This window comes from Chiloscyllium plagiosum, chromosome 29, assembly GCF_004010195.1.
Source record: "Chiloscyllium plagiosum isolate BGI_BamShark_2017 chromosome 29, ASM401019v2, whole genome shotgun sequence".
Taxonomy (NCBI): Eukaryota; Metazoa; Chordata; class Chondrichthyes; order Orectolobiformes; family Hemiscylliidae; genus Chiloscyllium; species Chiloscyllium plagiosum.
The window spans coordinates 15,079,328-15,103,680 of record NC_057738.1 but is presented as its reverse complement, the minus strand read 5'-3'; the positions used below and the strand labels follow the sequence as shown (position 1 = coordinate 15,103,680).

The 24,353-nt window shown below is 41.7% G+C and overlaps 1 protein-coding gene across 5 annotated transcripts in view; it reads right to left on the bottom strand.

Moving 5' to 3' along the window:
* Nucleotides 1-6,980, bottom strand: part of eepd1 (endonuclease/exonuclease/phosphatase family domain containing 1) — a 152,722-nt gene extending 145,742 nt beyond the window's left edge. For 2 of the 5 annotated variants that reach the window (XM_043719188.1, XM_043719194.1), the window contains exon 1: nucleotides 6,845-6,980. The gene's annotated coding sequence lies outside the window, so the exon portion shown is untranslated. Of the gene's footprint in view, nucleotides 1-6,573; nucleotides 6,721-6,777 lie in introns of those variants that run through there. The other 3 variants (XM_043719189.1, XM_043719195.1, XM_043719187.1) reach the window with 3 other exon arrangements.
* Nucleotides 6,981-24,353: the final 17,373 nt, after the last annotated feature.

The following is a 24,353-nucleotide window of genomic DNA, read 5'->3' as shown; positions in this document are numbered from 1 at the left end:
TGGGGCCTTGGATGGTGAGCATGGAAGAGGTAAAGGGGCAGGTGTTGCACCTTCTGTGATTGCATGGGAAGGTGCCGTGTATGATGGGAGAGGTGTTAGGTGTGATGGAGGAGTGGACTAGGTTGTTCTGGAGGGAACGATCTCTGCGGAATGCAGACAGGGGGAGGGAAGGGAAGATGTGTTTAGTGGTGGCGTCGTGTTGGAGTTGGCGAAAATGGCAGAATTATTCTTTGCATGTGAAAGCTAGTGGGGTGAAAGGTGAGAACAAGAGGAACCCTATCCTTGTTCTGGGAGGGGAGAGAGGGGGCGAGGATTGTGGCGCGGGAGATGGACCGCACGCTGTCGAGAGCCCTCTCAACAACTGTAGGTGGGAAGCCACGGTTGGAGAAGAAGGAGCACATATTAAGAGCACCACTTTGGAAAGTGGCCTCATCGGAACAAATGCGGTGGAGGTGAAGGAGCTGAGAGAAAGGGATAGAGTCCTTGCAGGACGTAGGGTGAGAAGAGCTGTAGTCCAGATAGCTGTGGGAGTCAGTGGGCTTGTAATGCATATTAGTGGATAGACTATTGCTGGAAATGGAGACAGAAAGGTCAAGGAAAGGAAGGCAAGTGTCGGAGATGGACCAGGTGAAGGTGACAGAGGGATGGAAACTGGAAGCGAAGTTTATGAATTTTTCCAGGTCAGGACGAGAGCATGAAGCCGCACCGAAATAGTCATCAATGTACCAATTGTGGGAGGGGACCCGGGTAGGCCTGAAACAAGAAATGTTTCACATACCCCATGAAAAGGCAGGCATAGCTAGGATCCAAGCGGGTACCTATTGCTACACCTTTGATTTGGAGAAAATGGGATGAGTTGAAGGAGAAGTTGTTGAGAGAGAGAACAAGTTCAGCCAGGCAGAGGAGTGGTGGTGGATGGAGATTGTTTAGGCCTCTCTTCGAGAAAGAAGCGAAGAGCTTTCAAGCCGTCTTGGTGTGGGATGAGGTGTAAAGTGATTACACATCCATGGTGAATAGAAGGTGGTTAGGGCCTGCGAATTGAAAGCTGTCAATGTGTCGCAGGGCATCAGAGGAATCCTGGATGTAGGTGGGGAGGGAGTGAACCTGTAACCCTGGATTTCCCATGGCTAATCCACCCAGCCTATACGTACATCCCTGGACACTATGGACAATTTGGCATGGCCATTCCAGCTGACCTGTACATCTTTGGACTATGGGAGGAAACCAGAGCAGAAACATACACAGTCAGGGAGAATATGCAAACTCCACACAGACAGTCATCCAAGGCTGGAATCGAACCTAGGTCCCTGGTGCTGTGAGGCAGCAGTGCTAACCACTGAGCCACCATGCCACCCAATTGGTGTGTCAGAATGTTATATTTTTAAAATGCAGAAAGCAATTTCAATTGATGAATTTGAACACAGAAGATTCAAGGATATCTAGAGATGGGTATATTAAGTGAATTGGCCATGTTAAACTGCCCATTGTGTCCAGTGATGTGTAGGTTAGGTACAGAAGTCAAGGGAAAAGTAGAGTAATAGGGTAGAGGAATGGGTCTCAATGGGTTACTCTTCAGAGGGTCGGTGTGGACTTGTTGGGCCAAATAGCCTGTTTCCACACTGCAGGGTTTCTATGAATCACGAGGAAGCATTCACACATCAACTTCTGCATCGCTGCAAAGCAGTTTCAGCCACAATGGTTGGCGATAGTGGGCTGGATTTTCTGAAGAGTGACAATCAAGGAGTGACAATCTCACACAAATTACCATTCCAACACTTCTTTTTTTTTAAATGAAAGAAGGGAGCCCCACATTTCTGACAGGACATTCCACTCAGGACTCCTTCAGAAATGCAGAGCAATACTTACATACTATCAATTATTTCATAGAGCAGAAAGGTCAAAGAGAGGTAAACCACATCCCCTTTTCACAGTGGTCAACTGCTGTGAAATAGTAAGTACATAAGTCAATTGTGATGCTCGGGTATTGGGAGGGTAGCATACCAGATGGGTGGGATGGCAGATTAGTAGGGTACCAGCTGGTTTAACAGCATAACCTCTCTTGGTTAACAATTTTACTTAATTTAGTTGGAAACCTCCAAATTAGCCAATTTAAATGGAGGCTTTTGGAGGGCTCCAGGTATAGAAAAATTGCCCTGTGGAAAATCCCATTTCCTGAGTAATTCCTTTCGAATCTGCAATGATCGGAATCACATGGGGTCCAAATGTGTAACTTGCATTAACGCTGGAAAAAGAACTTTCTGACTAGCAGAAAATCCAGATTAGCGTGTCCATATGTTCAATAGGAGGTCAATCCAATCTCCTGGACCTGACAGTGAAATTCCTAAACACCTGTCTGTTTATACATGACATCTTGCCCCTCGAGGCCCAAAGGGCAAACCCGACCTGCACCAAACAAGATCCCACCAACATACAGGAAGAACTGTTACTTATCTGTCTTGGAGATAATGGTTAAAAAGGACAAATGCTTTCCAGAAAACTAGGAGGTATCCCTGGATATCTCAGGAATAAAACATTATGACTCTTTCACCTTCACTTGAAAAGGCAGAAGGGGTCTTAGCTTGCAAAAATAGTCACAGAATCATACAGCCTGGAAACAGACCCTTTGGTCCTCCCTGTCCATTTCAATCATAATCCCAAACTAAACTAATCCTGCCCGCTTCTGGTCCATACCCCTCCAAACCTTTCCCATTCATGTACCTACCTAGGTGCCTTTAAATGTTGTAACTGTGCCTGCATCCACCGCTTCCTCTACAGCTCATTCCAAACATAAGCCACCTTTTATGTCAAAAATGTTGCCCCTCAAGTCTTTCTCAGATCTCTCTTCTTACACCTTAAAAATATGCCCTCTAATCTTGAAACCCCCATCCTAGGGAAAAGACAGTTACCATTAACCCTGTCTCTACCTCTGATTTTATAAACACCGAGAAGGTTACCTCTCAAACTCCTACATTCCAGTGAAAAGATTCCAGCCTTTCTCTATAACTCAAACCTTCCACACCCAGAACATCCTGGTAAATCTCTTCTGAACCGTCTCTAGCTTAATAATATCCTTCCTATAACAGGCTGACCAGAACTGGACCCTGAACATTGAACTCAAATTAGCCTCGGTTCTATCTTCTGGTTTTGAAATGGGATATAGCAAGCTCAGAGTCAAAGGTCTTTGTGCTATCACTTTAATTGACTTGATTTACATTGTATGCCCAACCAGTGTGAGCCTCCCCTCTCCACTTGCCACCCTCATGCAACAAAATGCTTGAACATTTGAAAAAATCTGCAAAATGGTTTTGTTGTCATCCATGGTTCAAAATCCACCTTTCAACGTAATCAGTGATTGAACTTAGGACCTTTGTGATTTGCATGGTTCCGCTACTCATTTTATGGCTTTTGCAATGTGAATCTTGGCTGACTGTTTAAACAGGATGTACAATCACAAGGAAAGCATCAAAATTTTCAGATGATATTAATAAATCCTGTCTATCCATAACATTCATTTTACATGGCCGCCAACTTTGTCAGAACAATTTCCATCATTTTACAATCTCCAGATATAAGTCAAATCTACAAAACTATCAATATCGGATTTACAGGTACTGGATTGCATTGAAATATTATAATAATCACAAAAACTGCATACTGACTGACCGTTTTCCTGATTAGAGTCAGCACATCTCTGTACACATAAATGTTAGCAGAGATTTGCCTACTGTGGCAAATGCCGACTTACACCATAAGTGTAGCAATCCATAAGTGTAGACAAAAAAAGGGATCCATTTAGCTCACCTCCAGTGATCCTGGTAGTCATGTGACACGATAACAGTTTTGAGCAAAGTTTTAAAAATGAAAAGGAATTTCTCTTTTAAGCTACAAATTGTAGTGCTGCCAGACTATCTATACCATGATATTTAAACCTAAGAGGCAGTTAGTATTTTAAAAAATGAGATGCCAGCATAATCACAATCACTGTTATCTTCTGGAGCGATGACCATAAAAATGATAGTCTATTAATTAATGAGGAAAATTCCCTAATTGATACTGAAAGTCACCTAATCTATAATGTCCTCTTTGAGCCCTTCAAAGGTTTTGATGACAGACTCATCATTATAATGGCACAAATCTCCCTGAGAATCAGGATAATCCTTCCAGCTTTCAAAACATCACAGAATTGTTGTGATAAAGAAGAAAGTAATTTAAGACACCATGTCTACACCAGCTCTCCCAATGAACATCATGCAGCTCTCTCACCCTTTCCTCATAACCATGGCACATTATTTCTATTTAAACATCTAATTCCCCCCCAACCCCCACCACTTGAATGCCTTGATTAAATCTGCCCCACTTCCACCACCCTTGCAGGCAGCATATTCCAGATGTGAACCCACTTGGTTTCTTTCATCACATTAGTCTGTGCCTTCGTTGATCCTTTTGTGAGTGACAACAGTCTCTGTCCAGAACCTGCATGATTTGAAAATTTTAATTACGTCGCTTCTTAACTTTGTCCTCTCTAAGGACAAATAGTCCCAACTTCTCCAAACTTTTCAAAGCTGAAGTTTCTCATCCCTAGAACCATTCTTCCAATCTCGTCTGCACTCACTCCAATATATTCCCATTCTTTCTGAAGTGGGGCACTCAGAACTGTTTCTAATAACAATATTCAAATACCAATTCGGCAGCAAAAAACTTTGAGAGCTTTCGGTCTCTCCAGCATTTGCTTTAAACTGACTTCATCTATCCTATACCTTTTTTTTACTTACACTTCTTTTGTTATTTTTAATTCATTCCCAGGATGAGGGCATCGCTGGCCAGGGCAGCATTTATTGCCCAACCCTAATTGCCCAAAGGCACATACATTATCCTACAAAGACAGATTATCTATGTAACATGTAATTGATGCTGGTCTTTTACATCAAGCATCTTCTCCAAAATCTTAGTCAAATGGAACACCTTCAACAAGTTTCCTTGACTAATGTGCTTTCTTCATCCTTCTCATTCTCTTTGCCTGCAATGCCGAGCACAATTTTTCCATGTTCTCCCATAAAGGAATATTGCAAATTCTCTTCCACTAGAAAATCCATAACCAAATTCCCAATTACTAATGCTCAATGCGAGTGTTGATCAGAAATATGATCACAACCATTGCATTTCAGTTCTCTAACTTGTGTTTTCATCAAACACAGCACCCTCCCAGATCAGATAGTTAATGAATCCTTTATATATTCCAGCTAATATTTCAATCATTTTCCGGGTATGAAAGGCTAAGTTTATAAAAAGGGAGGGGGAAGAATAACTTATGTTTTTACTGACACTCAAAGACCAGAAGACTCACATTTGTTTGGCAGCATTCATAATATTTGTCCTCAGGGTATTTCAAACTACTTCACCACTAATTATGTAAATTAAAGTGAAGTATCTGTGACAATGTAGAAAACATGGCATATTTTCACACATAATTTGCTTCAGTGAAGTTGGATTGGAGGATAGAACTTTAGGGCAGGAGCAGTGAAATAATGTAACAGATTGCTTTTTACATCCAACCAGCAGGGTAGAGAGAGTCTTTGTTTATCCCCTCACTTGGAAGTAAGGATCTCTGTTACTGCCACGCACAGTCTTCCCTTCATTGGTGTATCAGCCTAGTGGGGAAACTCAGAAGTCAGGACGAAACACCAATGCTCCAAAAGCTTGTGATTTCAAATAAACTTGTTGGACCATAACCTGGGTGTTGTGTGATTTCTGAGTTTTCCACCTCAGTCCAACACCAGCACTTCCACACCAGCCTGCATCACACTGTTCTATACTGCATCGGTGTTCCAACCATACCCTGGCACCTGTGGGAACACAAATGATCCAGCCAGCAGACTAATGTTGAGAAACAAAAATGAAAGGACTCTGAGAAAGTCTACTTGTAGAAACACCGTGACTCCAGTTTCAGCAATAAGTAATCTCACTGGTTTTATGGTCACAGAGAAAATTCTCTGTAACTTACAAGGTAACATTGAGTGCCTATCAGCCACCAGTGCAACATCATTGGACGTGGTCAAGTCTTTGAAGTGAAACTTAGACCTTCTCCTTAAGACTTTTTGTTGGGACATATTGCTGAAGGAATCATCATATTTCCTCCTGTGCATCAAGTCAAACAGCCTTTTCTCATTAATGTCCTTTTTCAATATAATAAAAGGAATGAAAATGCACAATTTTAAACCGAAAATCCCCTTATAGTTACTAACAGCCCACGACAAAAAAGGGGCAAAATCTTAATATTTAACTCTTGGAGTGTCTAGGGGAATCTTGGACAGCTGACAATTCTAATGCTACCGCTCAGTTACTTATTCGTCAAATAATTCCTTATTTAAAGGAAAAGTTGGCGCCAGATCTTAAGTTTCTGCACTAAAACTGCAGCCTGTTCCTAGTGTAATTATAAATGCAAAAACTAATCCCACCTATAGAGACGGCGTTTGTTGCTCCACGTTTACGCTGGATATTACAATCAATATTTGTGACTATCAATTAATTCAGTGTTTACTTGTTCCTTAGGTGAGGGAAAACCCATTCACTCACATATAAGTAGGTTTCTGGCCAGTCAAGAGAAATACTTCGATCCAAAGCCATCCTTTCTGCACCCTTTCTAACCTCGGCTTTTTTTTTTCTTGTCACAATTGGAAGGAGCCACTGTGAAGCAATTTTTCAAAAACGAATCAAAATATAGTGTTCAGTAAATGCTGCAGCCTCGACTCCACGATGAAGGTAAAAGATTGCACTAACCTTTGGGGGGGCGGGGGGCTCACATCACACGTTTTCCGATTCAGAAACAAGTGAAAGCCGACGTTACCTGCCGTCGAGTAGGTGTGCACTTTGATCGCTCTCTCCCTCTGCTGCTCAGTTGCTTTTTCGCTGCTGTAGGTGGAGGTACCGAGCGCCACTGCTGTCACCTGGCCGGCTCCAGCCTCCCTTCCACGGTGAGGGACGGCCTCCAGTGAGTTGTCCATCCAGCCGCCGCCCGTCGCCTTTCTCCGTTGCATTCTCCATACTCTGTCGCCCTCTACTCGTCAAAAATACTCCAAACAAACAATGGAGCGAAGAGTGATGTGTAGAATATTTAATACCATGACCTGTTAGACTAAGAACAGCAGATTAAAGTCAACATAGAGATGTACAGCATGGAAACAGACCCTTCAGTCCATCTCGTCCATGCTGATCAGATATCCCAACCCAATCTAGTCCCACCTGTCAGCACCCAGCCAACTTCCCTCCAAACCCTTTCTAATCATATATCCATCCAAATACCTCTTAAATGTTGCAATTGTACCAGTCTCCACCACTTCCTCTGGCAGCTTATTCCACACACGTACCACCCTCTGTGTGAAAAGGTTTCCCCAGGTCTCTTTTATATCTTTCCCCTCTCACCCTAAATCTATGCCCTCTAGTTCTGGACTCCCTGACCCAAGGGAAAAGACTTTGCCTATTTACCCTGTCCATGCCCCTCATAATTTTGTAAACCTCTACAACGTCACCCTTCAGCCTCTGACGCTCCAGGGAAAACAGCTCCAGCCTGTTCAGCCTCTCCCTATAGCTCAAATCGTCCATACACTTAAAGGATTTGGATAAATAGAAAAGAAGTGGGATTAATTTGAGATCTCTTTCAAAGAGGAGGCAAAATAGACGCCCTGGGCTGATTCTAACTGCGAAATGCAGCACATAGGATGTAACCTCTAAACAACACAGTATGCCATGAATATTGTGAAAAATAAAACGGATAGACTTTGGTAGTTTGGATGTTTAATATGCCCAAAGAGCAATGCAGAGAAGCTATCAACTCGTCCATGACAGTGTAAATGGCACGGCCAAAACAATTCTATAAAAGGCAGAGGAAGGAAGGCAGGATGAAAAGATCCTAAAGTCGGATGAACCTTGACTACTGCGTCCAATTCTGGTATTAATTGCAAGGCAAAGAAGACCCACAGATCAAATTCACTAAAAATAGTTTCAGCATTTGGCCCTTACAGCTGTAGCAAGGATAATTCAGCCAGCCCCACTGTCTGGCAGCTTTTGATACCTGCAGATGTTCTCAGGTGCTCATTCAACTCCATTTTGGAAGTCTCAACATGGTCTATCTCCACCATTTTTTAAAACTTAAAAATCACACAACACCAGGTTATAGTCCCACAGGTTTATTTTGAAGCACTGACTTTCGGAGCGCTTCCAAATAAATCTGTTGGACCTGGTGTTCTGTGACTTTTAACTTTGTACACCCCAGTCCAACACTGGTGTCTCCAAACCATTTTTTTTAAGGCAGTTCTAAATAATAAACACTCTCCATATAGTTTGAGAGCAAGGAAAAAAACCTTCGGTCCATCGTATCCATGTTTGCCATCAAACATGCATCTATTCTAAAGAAGGCATGAGTGCTTCTGCCAGTAGCAAGAGGGGCACCTTGGAAACATGATAGTGAGGTGACTTCAGAGAGTAGTGAGAGAAATCATGCAGCCACTTTTAACCACTTTCCCTACCTGCCCTGTCAAATTCAACAGTATGTGCATTCCCTGTATCGCTTCTCTACGTTTTCCCTACCAAAATGAATTTCTCTGTATTTAACTTTGTTTGCCACATATCTGCCCATTCTACCAGCCTGACTATGAACAACAGATCTTCCAAGGTCTGTGTAATGGCAGTGGCTTTCAGAAGCAGAAGCTAATGCACGGCATTTCAACTAGAGTGCACGGAACCTACCAGCAGCCACATAGCTCAGAGGAAATGATACTTTTGAAGTATCACTATCTTCCCCACAGTTTGCTATAATTCCAAGTACTGTGCTATTTGAAAATGTTGTGCCCTGCACATCCAAGTCTTAATCATTAATGTATATCAAGGAAAACAGTTGTAACAACTCCAGGGGAACACCAATGTGTTCCAGTCATCTACCAGTCTGAAAAGCAATTGTTCACCCAGCTCTCCATTTCCTGTATCTCAGTCAACTTTGTGTCCATGTTGTTACTATTATTTTATGGGCTCCAACTTTGCTATTATGCAGCATTTCTGGAAATGGCTTTTGGAAGGCCATAAGAACCACATCAACATCATCAATGCTTTTCGTAACTTCATTGAAAAAAAATCAAGTTCATCAAACACAACTTGCCTTAAGAAAAACATAAATACTAAAAGCTGAAGTAAACCTTATGGCCCCCTCAAACCTGTTCAATGTGATTATGGATAGTCTTTGTTGTGAGATTGTACCATTTAGTGGGAGAGGTGAGTCTGTCCTCATACTGGTGAACAGCAATCTTTTATAAATGACTTGCATTGTATATTCAAGTAAGTTCATATGGTGCTTGTTACAATTGTGTCCCACATTAGCTGATGAATACTGTTCATTAGTATCATGGGGCTCACCCATTATTTTACAGTCTTCTGCATCAACTTCACTTTTCTGCCAACTTCAATATTCCTTTATTGCCTGAGAGACAAAAAAAATCATCCTTAATCTAACAGTAATCTAAGTAAACATAGTACATAGACAATATATGTGAGTCTGATATGTCATATCAGTGTGCATAGTTTGGTGTTAATAAACTTCCAGATATTTGACTCAATAATGGCTTCTGGGTAATCCAAGATGGAGGACAGGAAAAAACTGTGGCTGTAAGAGCTGCTCCTTTTTTGAAGTACTTCAGGTGTTGGAGCTGATTTTCACAAATTAGAGGAGCAGTAATTGCTGTTATAAGCTGTTATATTGTTTTGGAACTTTGGGGAGAAAAAAGATCAAAACAACAGCACTTTTAAAAAGATGAAAAGAGAAAAAGGCAGAGACCAGATGGTCAGTGAGAGAGAGAGAAACCTCTGCTGCCGGACACGGCAGTGAATCTGCACAACTATTGCCTTTGCTGTTTGAGTTCAAGCATTTCTGGACATTGGAGTGCGTCTAAGAAAAATTAACAAACAGCAAAAATCACAGCTGACCCTGGAGGAACCTGTGTGGGAGAGCTCACAGCATGGGAGGATGTAAGTGCATGGTTTTTAACTGTAACCTTGCTTTTTCTTTGTAAATCTACAATTGTGAGTAGAGTGGGGTTCTTTTTGATTATATGTCTTATTGACATCCGTCACTTGATTAAAATTTCAAAATATAAAACATCGGTGTTACAAATTCTCAAAAATCGCTAACATAGGCACTAAGTTAGCTTGGAGCTGTGTTTTTTTTTAGAGCAGTAAGACTGTGCTATTTTCTGGATCTGTTAAGGTGCAAAGATGGCCTTTAATAGGGTGATGTGCTCTTCATGTCAGATGTGGGAGATTAGGGAGAATTTCCATGTTACTGATGATTATGTCTGATGATAATGATCTCATGGATTGTTTGGAAAAGCAGTTAAAGACAATGAGGAATTTACAGGAGCTGGGGAGATGATGCAGTTATAGGAAGGAAGAAAAACTGCAGATGCAGTCAGGTACTGCAGGAGTCTCCTGTGGCTATCCTCATCTCAAACAAGTACAGAGGAACCTCGATTAGCCGAAGGACACGGGCGGGGAGTATTTTGCTCGGTTAATCGAATGCCGGATAATCGATGCCGGATAACATAGTTAGCCACACATTGGGACCTTACGATCTTGTTGGAATGATCTGTAATTTGGTTAATCAAATGCTGTAAAATCGAGAATCTTCTGTATGCTGTTTTGGAAAGTATAGGGGGTGATGGACTCTGAGGGGAATGTGACAAGAATAGCCAAGTTTCTGGTACCGAGAATGGCTGTAATGTAACGAGATATACGTCAGGTTCCAAGTGATAGATTGTGATGGGGACTCTCTAGTCAGAGGCACGGACAGATGTTTCTGTGGCTGACAGCGAGAAATCAGAATGGTGTGTTGCCTCCCTCATTCCTTGATCAAGAATATCTCAGAGACAGTTGAAAATATTCTCAAAGGGGAATGGAACCAGCAGGAGGTCGTTGTACACCTTGGAACTAATGACATAGAAAGGGAAATGGATGAGATTCTGAAGGGAGAATATAGGAAGTTAGGCAGGAATTTCAAAAGGAGGTTCTCAAGGATAGTAATATCTGGATTACCCCCGGTGCTACAAGCTAGTCAGGATAGGAATAGGAGCATTGTGCAGGTGAATGTGTGACTGAGGAGCTGGTGTAGAGGAGAAGGGTTCCCATTTTGGATCATTGGAATCTCTGCTGGGGTAGAAGAGACCTGTACAAGGAGGACAGATTGCACCTGAGTTGGAAGGGGACTAATATACTGGCAGGGAGATTGGCTAGAGCTGCTCAGGATGATTTAAACTAGTAGGGTTGGGGTTGGGACCCAAGATCAGTCTGAGAGTGGTACAGTTGGGAAAAGGAGCAAGTCAAACAGTCAGGGCAGGCAGGAAAAAAGCAGAGAACGGGAAAGGAATAAAAAATTAAACTGCATTTATTTCAATGCAAGAGGCCTATTAGGGAAGGCAGATGAACTCAGGCATGCGATATCATAACAATTACAGAGATGTGGCTGAGGGATGAACAGGACAGATAGCTTAATGTTCCAGGATCCAAATGCTGTAGGAAGGATAGAAAGGGGAGGGGGGCAAGAGACGAGAGGGTGGCATTTCTGATAAGGGATAGCATTACGGCTATATTTCAGGAAGGTATTCCTAGGAATACATCCAGGGACATTACTTGGGTGGAACTGAGAAATAAGAAAGGGATGATCACATTTTTGGGATTGTACTATAGATCCCCCAACAGTAAGTGAGAAATTGAGAAATAAATTTTTTAGGAGATCTCAGTTATCTGTAAGAATAATAGTCTGGTAATGTTAAGGGATTTTAACTTTCCAAACATAGACTGATAATATGTTAAGGGTTTAGATGGAGGGGAATTTAAGTGTTAATACAAGAATTAACACAAGAAAAGTTTCTGATTCAGTATGTGGATGTACCTATGAGAGAAGCTGCAAAACTTGACCTACTCTTAGGAAATAAGGCAGGACAGGTGACTGAGATGTCAGTGGGTGAGTATTTTGCAGTCAGCAACCATAATTTTATGAGCTTTAAAATAGTGATGGAAAAAGATAGATCGGATCTAAAAGTTAAAGTTCTAAATTGCAGGGAGGCTAATTTTGACAGTATTGGACCAAGACCTTTCAAAACGTTCAGAGGTAAAGAGATGGCTGGAAAATGGAAAGCCTTCAAAAATGAGATAATAAGAGTCCAGAGACCATATATTCCTGTTAAGGTGGAAGACAAGGCTGGTAGGTGTAGGGATACTGGATGACTAGAAAAATGAAGGTTTTGGTTAAGAAAAAGAAGGAAGCATATGCCAGGTATAGACAGCAGAGATCGAGGGAATCCTTAGAAGAGTATAAAGTCAGTAGGAGTATACTTCAGAGGGAAAGCAGAAGGGCAATAAAGGAGACATGAGCTTTGTCAAATAGGGTTAGGGAAAATCTAAAGGAATTTTATAAATACATTAAGGACAACAGGGTAACTGGGAGAGAATAGGACTCCTCAAAGATCAGCAAGGCAGCTTTTGTATAGGACTGCAGGAGATGGGGGAGATACTAAACAAGTATTTAGCATCAGTGTTTCCTTTGGAGAAGGACATGGAAGGTCCAGAATGTGGGGAAATAGATAGTGACATCTTGAAAAATATCCATACTATAGAGGAAGAGGTGATGGATGTCTTAAAACTGATGAAGGTGGATAAATCCCCAGGACCTGATCGGGTGTACCCTAGAAGTATGTGGGAAGCTAAGGATGTGATTGCTGGACCTCTTATTGAGATATTTGTATTATCATTAGTCACAGTTGAGGTGCCGGAAGACTGGAGTTTGGCTAATGTGGTGCCACTGTTTAAGAAAGGTGGTAAGGAAAAGCCAGGGAACTATAGACTGGTGAGCCTGACATCGGTGGTGGGCAAGTTGGTGGAGGAAATCTTGAGGAACAGGATTTACATGTATTTGGAAAGGCAAGGACTGATTAAGGACAGTCAGCATGGTTTTGTGCATGGGAAATCATGTCTCATGAATTTGATTGAGTTTTTTGAAGAAGTAACAAAAAGGATTGATGAAGGCAGAGTGATGGACATGACCTATATGGACTTCGGTAAGGCATTTGACAAGGTTCCTCATGGTAGACTGGTTAACAAGGTTAGATCACATGGAATACAAGGAAAACTACCCATTTGTATACAGAACTGGCTTGAAGATGGAAGACAGAGGGTGGTGATGGAGGGCTGCTTTTCAGACTGGAGGCCTGTAACCATTGGTGTGCCACAAAGATTAGTGCTAGGTATACTGCTTTTCGTCATTTATATGAATGATTTGGACATGAACGTTAGAGGTATAGTTAGTAAGTTTGCTGATGACACTAAAATTGGATGTGTAGTGGACAGTGAAGAAGGTAACCTCAGAGTACAATTGGATCTTGATCAGATAAATGAGCCAAGGGCTGGCAGATGGAGTTTAAGTTAGATAAATGTAAGATGCTACATATTGGAAAGGCAAATCAGGGTAGGACTTATACACTTAATGGTAAGATCCTGGGGAATGTTGCTGAACAAAGAGACCTAGAGTGCAGGTTCATACGTCCTTGAAACTGGAGTCACAGGTAGATAGGATAGTGGAGAAGGCGTTTGGTATGCTTTCCTTTATTGGACAGAGCATTGAGTACAGGAGTTGGGATGTCATGTTGCAGCTGTATAGGATATTGGTTAGGCCACTTTTGGAATGTTGTGAGCAATTCTGGTCTCCCTCCTATCAGAAGGATGTTGTGAAACTTGAAAGGGTTCCGAATAGATTTACATGTATGTTGCCAGGTTTGGAGGATCGGAGCTACAGGGAGGGGCTGAACAGGCTGGGGCTGTTTTTCCTGGAGTGGCGTAGGCTGAAGGGTGACCTTTTAGAGATATATATGATCATGAGGGACATGGATAGGAGAAATAGATAAGGTATTTTCCCTGGGGTGGGGGAGTTCAAAAATAGAGGGCATAGGTTTAGGGTGAGAGGGGTGAGATTTAAAAGGGACCTAAGGGGCAATTCTTTTCACACAAAGGGTGGTGCGTGAATGGAATGAACTGCCAGAGGAGGTGGTGGAGGCTGGTACAATTACAACTTTTAAAAGGCATTTGGATAGATATATGAACAGGAAGGGTTTAGCAGATATGGACCAAGTGCTGGCAAATGGGAATAGATTAGGTTGGAATATCTGGTCAACATGGACAAGGTGGACTGAAGGTTCTGTTTCCATGTTGTGCATCTCTGTGACTGTATGACCTCTTAATATTTGACTCCTGTGGGATTTGTTACATGCACTAACATACAGAAAACAATATGGTCATCATCCAATATGTATAAATACAGAAGTGACAAATAAGGGAGATGAGTAAGAGAGAACGCTTTCTGCAATCTGACATCATGACAAAGCTAAGTTGGTGCAGCATTCTGTTTGAATTTGCATATTAATGAATGGAGTGGGAAATGTTATGAATCAACATAAGTAAGACAGATTGTTATTGATTTTTAACCTGTGTATTTGAATGTTTTATATAGTTTCCCTGAAGGAATCCACATAAGTATGGATTTTCTCTTTGTAGAACAGAACTGCAAGGTGAGGGGAATGGTGGTCATTGAGTGTTATTGCTGGATCTATGATTGGTGGTAAGGCTTGAAGTGGGCAGCGACAGACGTCCTGTAAAATAATGGAGTGCACATTGTGACTGATGATAACTGAGTCTGGATGTGGCTTGCTAATGCAAGATGGGGGTTTGGTGGTGGGGGGGTGACAGGGGAGGGGGCAGAGTGTGTAGGCAGGTAAGTATGAGCAGACAGCAAGAAGGCTGCATGCAGGAGTCATGACAAGATGGGTATTTGCAAGAAGCCAAATTGCAGTTATACAGTCAAACATGGTCACTTTGTGAGAATATCTGTGTGCTTCTTACAGATTAGTATGACCTCAGTAATAGGATGGGTAACTTTTTAAATAATTTAGGGATAGATTTAACAGCGAATGAGATTGTTCCCTCTTCTGGTGATACCGATGCAGGTTTAATAATATACCTTGCGGTTCAAGCCCTTGTGCTTACCTTTCATACATGGATTATTATAATTCAAACTTTTAAGGCAAGTTGAAGTGAATCCAGCAACTGGTCTAAAGCTATCACAATAGTTTATTCATTTAAAGCATGTAAATTAATTCCAAAAATGATTTTAATTGCTTTAAAAACAAACCAGACTTGTTTTAAGCTAACTTCTTCATTTTATTAACATCATAAATAAATGAAACAAGCCAATATAAGAACCCTGAGGCTAGAATTGTCACACAAGATTCAACTAAATCCACAGATTAATAGAGGGAAATGGAAGAGAATGTTTCTAGACGAATTAAAGAAATACAAATACCAAGTACAAGTAATAAAGTTATTGTTCAAGAACTACACTCAGAGATTGAAACTGGAGTAAGAAAATGAAGAAAAAAAGAATTGAATTTGTAAAATATTCCTTCCTCTAGCAAAATTACAGGCAATGTCACATCCAGTTATGGAAAATGAGATGGATCAGATGGATGACTGAAATTTGAGTGAGTATTTAGGAGTAATGACCACAACATAATGCAACTTGGTCAAATAGAAAAAGGAAATGTTAGTATAGAGACAAGGTTATTGGATTGAAAAAAGGAAGACTTTAAACAGAGAAGAGTGAACAAATAGATAAACTAATTTATTGGAGAAGAATAGCCTCGATACTCAAAGTTTAAAAGCAATAGGTTCAACACAAGAGTGAGAGTTGTATATCCCTTCCATCCTTCCATCCTTCCATCACATAGGAGCAGGTTGGCAGGTGAGAAGAGCACGAGATTGGTGACATTATAGGATGTGCCATGCAAGTCATCACTGAAATTTTACCAATCAATGGTCATATCAGGCCCTCCTCCAGTTACACCTTATGGCAAGGTGAATCCTGGTAGCTTGGCTTTGGGCTAGGTTTCGAGCTTAAAAATGTGTTGCTGGAAAAGCACAGCAGGTCAGGCAGCATCAAAGGAGAAGAAGAATCGACGTTTCGGGCATAAGCCCTTCTTCAGGATAGCCCTTCTTTGGGCTAGGTTGCCCTGTTCTGAAATAACATACCTACAGAACCACTAACCCCTTTGGGAAAAGATCTGCCACCCTGCCAACCCACAGCATGGCTACACAGAACACAGAAAATCAAGCCTGTCCAAACCATACAAGAGACACCCAGATGCCTCAGCCTTGACCAAGCAGGCTGACAAAGGAAACCAGACACGACCATAGTCACTCGCAGACCAGGGAATACACTTCCCAAGACAAACTGACAATAGGCTTCCTGGAGCTGATCTACACAGCTGTCCCAAAGCCCTAAGGGCAGTCTCATTCCCCAGTGATACCAAAGCCACATAAAGGACAGGTCAGACGGAGTGGCACCAGAATACTTCACTCACAGGAGAGCAACAATGGAAACACCTTACTGCCAAGAAAAGGGACATTCTCACCGGCACAGTGGCTCAGTGGTTAGCACTGCTACCTCACAGCACCAGGGACCCAGGTTTGATTCCAGCCTTAGGCGACTGTCTGTGTGGAGTTTGCACATTCTCCCCGTGTCTGTGTGGGTTTACTCCGAGTGCTCTGGTTTCCTCCCACAGTCCAAAGATGTGCAGGTCAGCTGAATTGGCCATGTTAAATTGCCCATAGTGTTAGGTGCATTAGTCAGAGGGAAATGGGTCTGGGTGGGTTACTCTTCGGAGGGTCGGTGTGGACTTGTTGGGCCGAAGGTGCTGTTTCCATACTGTAGGGAATCTAATCTAATCTAATCTAAAGCCTGTCCTCAAAGAGAGCTGGAATCTTCTGATCCCATTAAGAGCTGATTGTTGCTGCCAGGATGCTTCATTGTATCTCCATTCAGGACATTCTTCTGATAACTGCTTTGTGATTATCATCATCTTAATTATGACCAACCAACCCAACCACCCTGTGGCTCAACATTTCAACTCCCCCTCTCACTCCACCAAGGATTTCCATACTGTAGGGAATCTAATCTAATCTAATCTAAAGCCTGTCCTCAAAGAGAGCTGGAATCTTCTGATCCCATTAAGAGCTGATTGATGCTGCCAGGATGCTTCATTGTATCTACATTCAGGACATTCTTCTGATAACTGCTTTGTGATTATCACCATCTTAATTACTTTGATTATCAAGACCATTGTATTTTCCCTATTTCCAATTGACATCATTGTACAGTATTCCTATAAAACCTGGTTTGATTCTCAGCTCAGGGAAGAGAACCCTTAATCTACCTGTACAAACTGTCAGCCCTGTGTCAGCCTAGTCAATTTCGCTTCCAGCCATATCAATGGTAAGAAACTGGTTGTCAATTTCACCCGATCTGACTTGTGTGGTCTCTGTTCAATTGGGCTCACTTCTCTGACACCCGCCCCCCCATCCCCCCATTCCCTACACATGTTGTGTAAGCTCGGGGTTTACTGGCCACATGGAGTTGTATTCATCCCCCAGTCATCTTGTCAGCTGAGGAAAGGCAGGAGCACAGCCTCTACAAAATGTTCCAGCTTCGGTATAATTATCAATATAATTTGTTTTGCATTAGGTGGAAGTCAAAAGGCATCATAATTTATTCATGTTGGAAACTTTGAAGGTTGGTAAAGTAAATTCCAAACCAACTGATCAATGAATGCATGTTAGAAGGAAATCAAAATGTGTCTGATATTCTTAAACAAATAATGATTATGTATTATGGACATCATTCTTACGTAACTTACAGGATGTAATGTTCAAGAATGTTTCAATCTCCTCAAAATGTAAACATGATTCAGTGAATATTTATTAAAGTTTCGGTTGGTCAATGTCCTTCCAAGTCTCAAGGTGCAAAAAGGAAGCAAATCTGAAACTTGCTATATTTTATGGGTTTTTAAAAAATCAAAGTAACATTAACTTCCAACCTTTTAGTACCTTTAATATTTTTTCATGGTGATTCATAGGAGTAGAATCAGACAAAACTCAGTACAGACCTTAAGATGGAAGTGACAGGAGACATGATTAAAACTTTGTCAGAGTTTCTCCAGTTTCCTCATTTCGATGCTGCCTGACCTGCTGTGCTTTTCCAGCAACACATTTTTCAGCTCTGATCTCCAGCATCTGCAGTCCTCACTTTCTCCTATAAGAAGGATTAAACAAAGCAAATGCTTCTAATTTAATAATGTTAATAATTGCACAATACCGAACAACCATCTGATGAAGGAGCAGCGGTCTGAAAGCTAGTGCTTCCAAATAAACCTGTTGGACTATAACTTGGTGTTGTGTGATTTTTAACTTTGTGCACCCCAGTCCAACACCAGCATCTCCAAATCAATTTAATAATAGTTCATACTAGTTTATTATTAATTATACATGAAGTCCATTCTATTTTGTTTTACTGTCTCCTGGAATTCCTAAATATGTGTAAAAATTTTGAAAGCTCATTGACCTTTTTAGGGACCAACACACAAGTGGTGATACATCCTCTAGAAATTCACTTCAATTCTCCAGTGTTCAGCTTTTAGAGTCATAGAAATATACAGCATGGAAACAAACCCTTCGGTCCAACTCATTCAAGCCGACCAGATATCCTATATAAATCTAGTCCCATTTTGCCAGCACTTGGCCTAGATCCCTCCAAATTCATAAACCCATCCAGATGCTTTTTAAATGTTGTAATTGTACCAGCCTCCACCACTTCACCTGGCAGCTCATTCCATACACACACTACCCTCTGCATGAAAAAGTTCCCCCTTAGGTCCATTTTAAATCTTTCCCCTCTTACCTTAAACCTATGCCCTCTAGTTTTGGACTCCCACACCCCGGGGGAAAGCCCTTGCCTATTTACTCTATCCACGCTCCTCATGATTTTATAAACCTCTATAAGGTCACCCCTCAGTCTCTAACGCTCCAGGGAAAATAGCCCCAGCCTATTCAGCCTCTCCCTACAGCTCAAACCCTCCAACCCTAGCAATGTCCTCATTAGTCTTTTCTGAACCCTTAGACCAGGTTGTTCTTGTTCAACCTTCCAACTTTTATTTAAATTTCACAATTGCCAACAGACACCTCAATGCATTCTGATAGCTTCTAAGTCAACTCTCCTGACTACTTTCTGCAACAAGACCCTAGGAAGACAACTATTAATATCATTCTCTAACTTAAAAAGTGTGGTGCTGGACAAGCACAGCCAGTCAGGCAGCATTCAAGGAGCAGGAAAGCCGACATTTCAAACATAAGCTCTTCATCACCTGCTCCTCAGATGCTGCCTGACTGACTGTGCTTTTCCCAACATCATGCTTATCGACTCTGATCTCCAGCATCTGCAGACCTCACTTTCTCCAACTTTCTCTAACTGCAAACTAGGCAAATCGTGTAGTTGCTTCTTCCTTTACAAAAGACAAATTAAGTTTGAATACTATCTGCATTCCAACGTGACTGTTAATATTTTCTCTGTTTAGTGTGCGGCACTGATAGACAATCACCTTCTGTTTGCTCTCTACACCCAAGGCAAACCAGATATGTCTGCCTTCAGAACAAAGATATTGATAACTTAAACTTGGCATCTCAATGAGTGCATTATCTGCTTTGAAATGGTCTCAAACAGAAATATAAGTTTTTCTGCCTTCAGCACAACTCTTTGATTCTTTGAATAAAAATCATTTACATTTCTAATGGATTTAATTGCACTGGACTCCCTGGGTGTGTTACTTTCATTTGAGATAACAATACACATCCCAGCTTTAGGAAAAGGTCCAGAGATGGGTCATCCATGGTTCAGGTTCTCTTCTTTCTATATCTGACCTCAGTAAACAAGCACTTTGAACTGAAATTACTTGGATCTATTTGAACTACCCCTGCTAAAGGGTTCCTTATCAATTTCTTAATCAGATACTACCACTTAAAGTATATTTAATACTTCAACATTACATCTAAATGTTATATGATAAAATTGAAAACATATTCTTAAATGTATGAATTATGAACTAGATTTTCACAACATCATATTGCACCCTATCAATCTCAGGACAAAAAACTGAGTACGTTATCATAATTGCTTATTGCTGTATTTATAGATTTGATTGTTTAAATTTGTAACTTTCCTTTTCATGATTTATTGTGTACTGTTATAGTTAGCTATAAATTTCTGTACAACCAGACCATTTCTATGGTGATTTTAAAATCATTAAGGACAAGGAACAGCAGACATAAACTTATATGGAAAGACCAGCACAGAAACAGGCTATTTGGCCCAAGAGGTCCATACTGGCATCTCTGCTGTATATAATAGCATTCCACTTACTTCCGTAGAAACTATTCTGTCAGGCTGCAGTGGAAACATTGTGGATGACTTTAAAAACAATGCATATCAGCCAGTGTTGAGCAGTTTGAATGATGCACCCACACTGTGCCATCACCATTTTGACAATAGAGATATCTTCATATTGTTGATAGATGCTTGCCAGTCTGAGAATCAGGCAATTTGATGGAAATCTGGCAGATCTGCAGGATCAATCAAACGCTTCCAACTAAAGTTGGAGACTTCATTGCCTAGTACAAAGGAATATGTAAATGCTGGTGACAGAGCTGAAGATTTTACTCTGACATTAGCAGAAGAGAGTTCTAAATTGGAGCAAGGCCAACTTTGACAGTATTAGACAGAAATTTTCAAAAGTTGATTGGGGGAGGCTGTTCACAGGTTAAGTTATGACTGGCAAGTGGGAAGCTTTCAAAAGTGAGGTAACAAGAGTTCAGTGATGGCATGTTCCTGTTAGTGTGAAGGGCAAGGCTGGCAGGTGTAGGGAACTTTGGATGACTAGAAATATTGAGACTGGGGTCAAGAAAAAGAAAGAGGCATATGTCAGGGAGAGACATCTGGGATCAAGTGAATCCCTTAAGGAAGGTAGGGAAAGTAGGAACACACTTAAGAGGGAAATCAGGAGGTCAAAAAGGGTTTAGGAGATAGTTTTGACAGATAAGGTTAAGGAGAATCCAAAGAGATTCTATACTTACATTCAGGGCAAAAAAGTAACTAGGGAGAGAATAGGGCCCCATAAAGATCAATGAGGCTGTCTATGTGTGGAACGGCAAAGGTTGAATGAGATACTAAATGAATATTTCGTGTCTGTATTTACTGTGGAGAAAGATATGGAAGTTTGGAAACTTGGAGAAATAAATAATGATTTCATAAGAAGAGTCCATAAAACCAGAAGAGAAGGTGCTGGAAGTCTTAAAACGCGTACAGGTAGATAAATTCAAGGGGCCTGATACATTGTGGGAAGATAGACAAGAAATTGCAGGGCCCCAGCAGCAGTATTTGTAACAGCGATTGCCATGGGAGAGGTGCTGGAAAACTGGAGGGTGGCTGGTGTGCCATTATTAAAGAAATGCTGCAAGGAAAACCCAGGGAACTACAGATCGGTAAACCTAACATCAGTGGTGGGTAAGTTGTTGGAGGGATTCGGAGGGACAGGATTTATATGTACTTGGAAAAGCAAGGACAGATTAGGAATAGTCAGTGTGGCTTTGTGCATGGGAAATTGTGTCTCACAAATTTGACAGATATGACCAGAAGATAGGTGAGGGCAGAGCGGTAGACGTTGTCTACATGGACATTAGTAAAGCCTTTGACAACGTTCCACATGGTAGACTGGTGAATAAAGTTGGATCACATGGATCCAGGGAGAACTTACCAATTGGATACAAAATTGGCTTGATAGTAGAAGACAGAGGGTATTGGGGAGGGCTGTTGTTTTGGACTGGAAGCCTGTGACCAGTGGTGCTCTGCAAGGATTGGCATTGGCTCCATAGTTCTTTATCATTTAGATAAATGATTTGGATGTAAATATAGATAATTGCAAGATGTTTCATTTTGGTAAGACAAACCAAGGCGGGACTTGCACAGTTAATGGTAGGGCCCTGAGAAGTGTTGTCCAATTGAGAAACTGAGGGGGGTGCAGGTACATAGTTACTTGAATGTGGCATCTTAGGTAGACAGAGTGGTGAGGAAGGCATTTGGTGTGCTTGCCTTCATTGGTCAGAACATTGACTATAGGATTGGGATGTCATATTGTGGTTGGACAGGACGTTGGTGAGGCCGCTTTTGGAGTACTGTGTACAGTTCTGGTCACCCTACTGTAGGAAGGATGTTATTAAACAGGAATGAGTGCTGAACAGTTTTACAAGGATTTTACTGAGACTGGAGGGTTTGAGTTATAAGGAGAGGTTGAATAGGCTGGGACATTTTCCCTGTAGCATAGGAGACTGAAGGGTGACCTTATAGAGGTTTATAAAGTCACGAGAGACACAAATAAGGTGAATAGCCATGGCAGAGGAAAATTTCAAGGCCTCCATCTGAAGTCTGATTGCATCCCACTAGACAAAAGGGAGTAAACAGGAAGATGCCAGATTACCAGCAGGAACACCAGAAAACTTCAAACATGAAGCAGAAAAAGCAGGAAGGTTCTAAAGACAAGGAAAGAACACTGGAAAGTTCTGAAGCCTAAGTAGCATTTTAGGAAGACTCCAGAGATCAAACACTGTTAATCCAAAGAATGAAGTAAAAGTGGGAAAATAGATTTAAATACCTCGACCAAATCAGTGTGATACGGTAATTAATCGGGTTAGCAGCTCCTGCTGAGATATTGCTATTGCCTAAGCTTTTTAAAATTACAGAGGCACCACATCAAGACTAGAAGTTAGAGTTCTTGAAGCTGTGCTATCAGCACAATAGAACTGACAGAGACTTGCATGCTCAGGAATAGAGACATCAAGTCAACACATTTATATCTGCTGTAGCTCCCGTAGCAAATTACTTTCTGGTAAGAAAAAGCATGTGAGGAAGTAGTACCAATTTTGAAGCATTAATTAAAGCGTTCGATGTGTACTGCAGTGACGAATACAAAATAGTAATAGAAAGCGTGAACTTAAATCAATAATATCATTGACATGGAAGATCAATTGAGGCATTTTTAATGGATTTATACAGATGTGCGGGCAGTTGAAGATGTGGAATTGTAAAGGATACATTCAACGAGACTGCATTATTATAGATGTCAGAGATAAATTTCCTTCAGTCTAAAGAGGACCTCATATTGGAACAGGTGTGTCAATGTGCTACTAAAGGAGACATTAGGGCTCAGTATAATTGTAACCTTCAAGGAAACCATGCGTTTCTTGAAACATGCTTGGATGGGTGGGCCTCAAGATGGTGTTAGGTGAAAGTGAGGACTGCAGATGCTAGAGATTAGAGTCGAGAATGTGGTGCTGGAAAAGCACAGCAGTCAGACAGTATTCGAGAAGCAGAAGAGTCAACGTTTTGGCCAAAAGCCTTTTTGCCTGAAATGTCAATTCTCCTGCTCCTCAGATGCTGTCCGATCTGCTGCGTTTTTCCAGCACCACATGTTTGACTCAAGATGGTGTTGTCAACCTGTGGAAATTTGGACAAAACTCCAAAAGAGTGGGAATCAAGATTATTGACCATATTAGACTGTTCAAGGTGTGAGCCAGGGTAAACCCACAAGCACAAAAAGAGCCCAGCAGATGGACATGAGTGCATCTAATGTTGGAGATTGGGATGGCATGCTCAATGCTTTCTCTGCTCGATTTGAGCAGAATGCCAGTGGTGTGGTGTTGTCTGCCCTGATAGCCCCGGACACACCTGTTCCCTCAATCACCACTACAGATGTCAGATCGGTCTTCCTGGGAGTCAACCCAAGGAAACCGATGGGCCCAGACTGTGTCCCCGGCCAAACACTCAGATCCTATACAGACCGACTGGTGGAGATATTCACTGATATCTTCAACCTCTCCCTCCCATATGCTAAAGTTCCACTTGCTTCAAGGCCACCACCATCATCCCTGTACCTAAGAAAGCATATGCGATGTTCTTTAATGACTACCACGCATGGCTCTGACCTCAATAATCATGAAGTGCTTCGAGTCATGACCCACATCAACTCCAATCTCCCAGCCTGTCTCGATCCCCTACAATGGGCCTTCTGATGTAACAGGAGAAAGTGAGGTCTGCAGATGCTGGAGATCAGAGCTGAAAATGTGTTGCTGGAAAAGCGCAGCAGGTCAGGCAGCATCCAGGGAACAGGAGAATCGACGTTTCGGGCATAAGCCCTTCTTCAGGAATGAGGAAAGTTTGTCCAGCAGGCTTAGATAAAAGGTAGGGAGGAGGGACTTGGGGGAGGGGCGTCGGAAATGTGATAGGTGGAAAGAGGTCAGACTGGGGTGGGGGCGGAGAGGTCAGGAAGAAGATTGCAGGTTAGGAAGGCGGTGCTGAATTCGATGGATTTGACTGAGACAAGGTAGGGGGA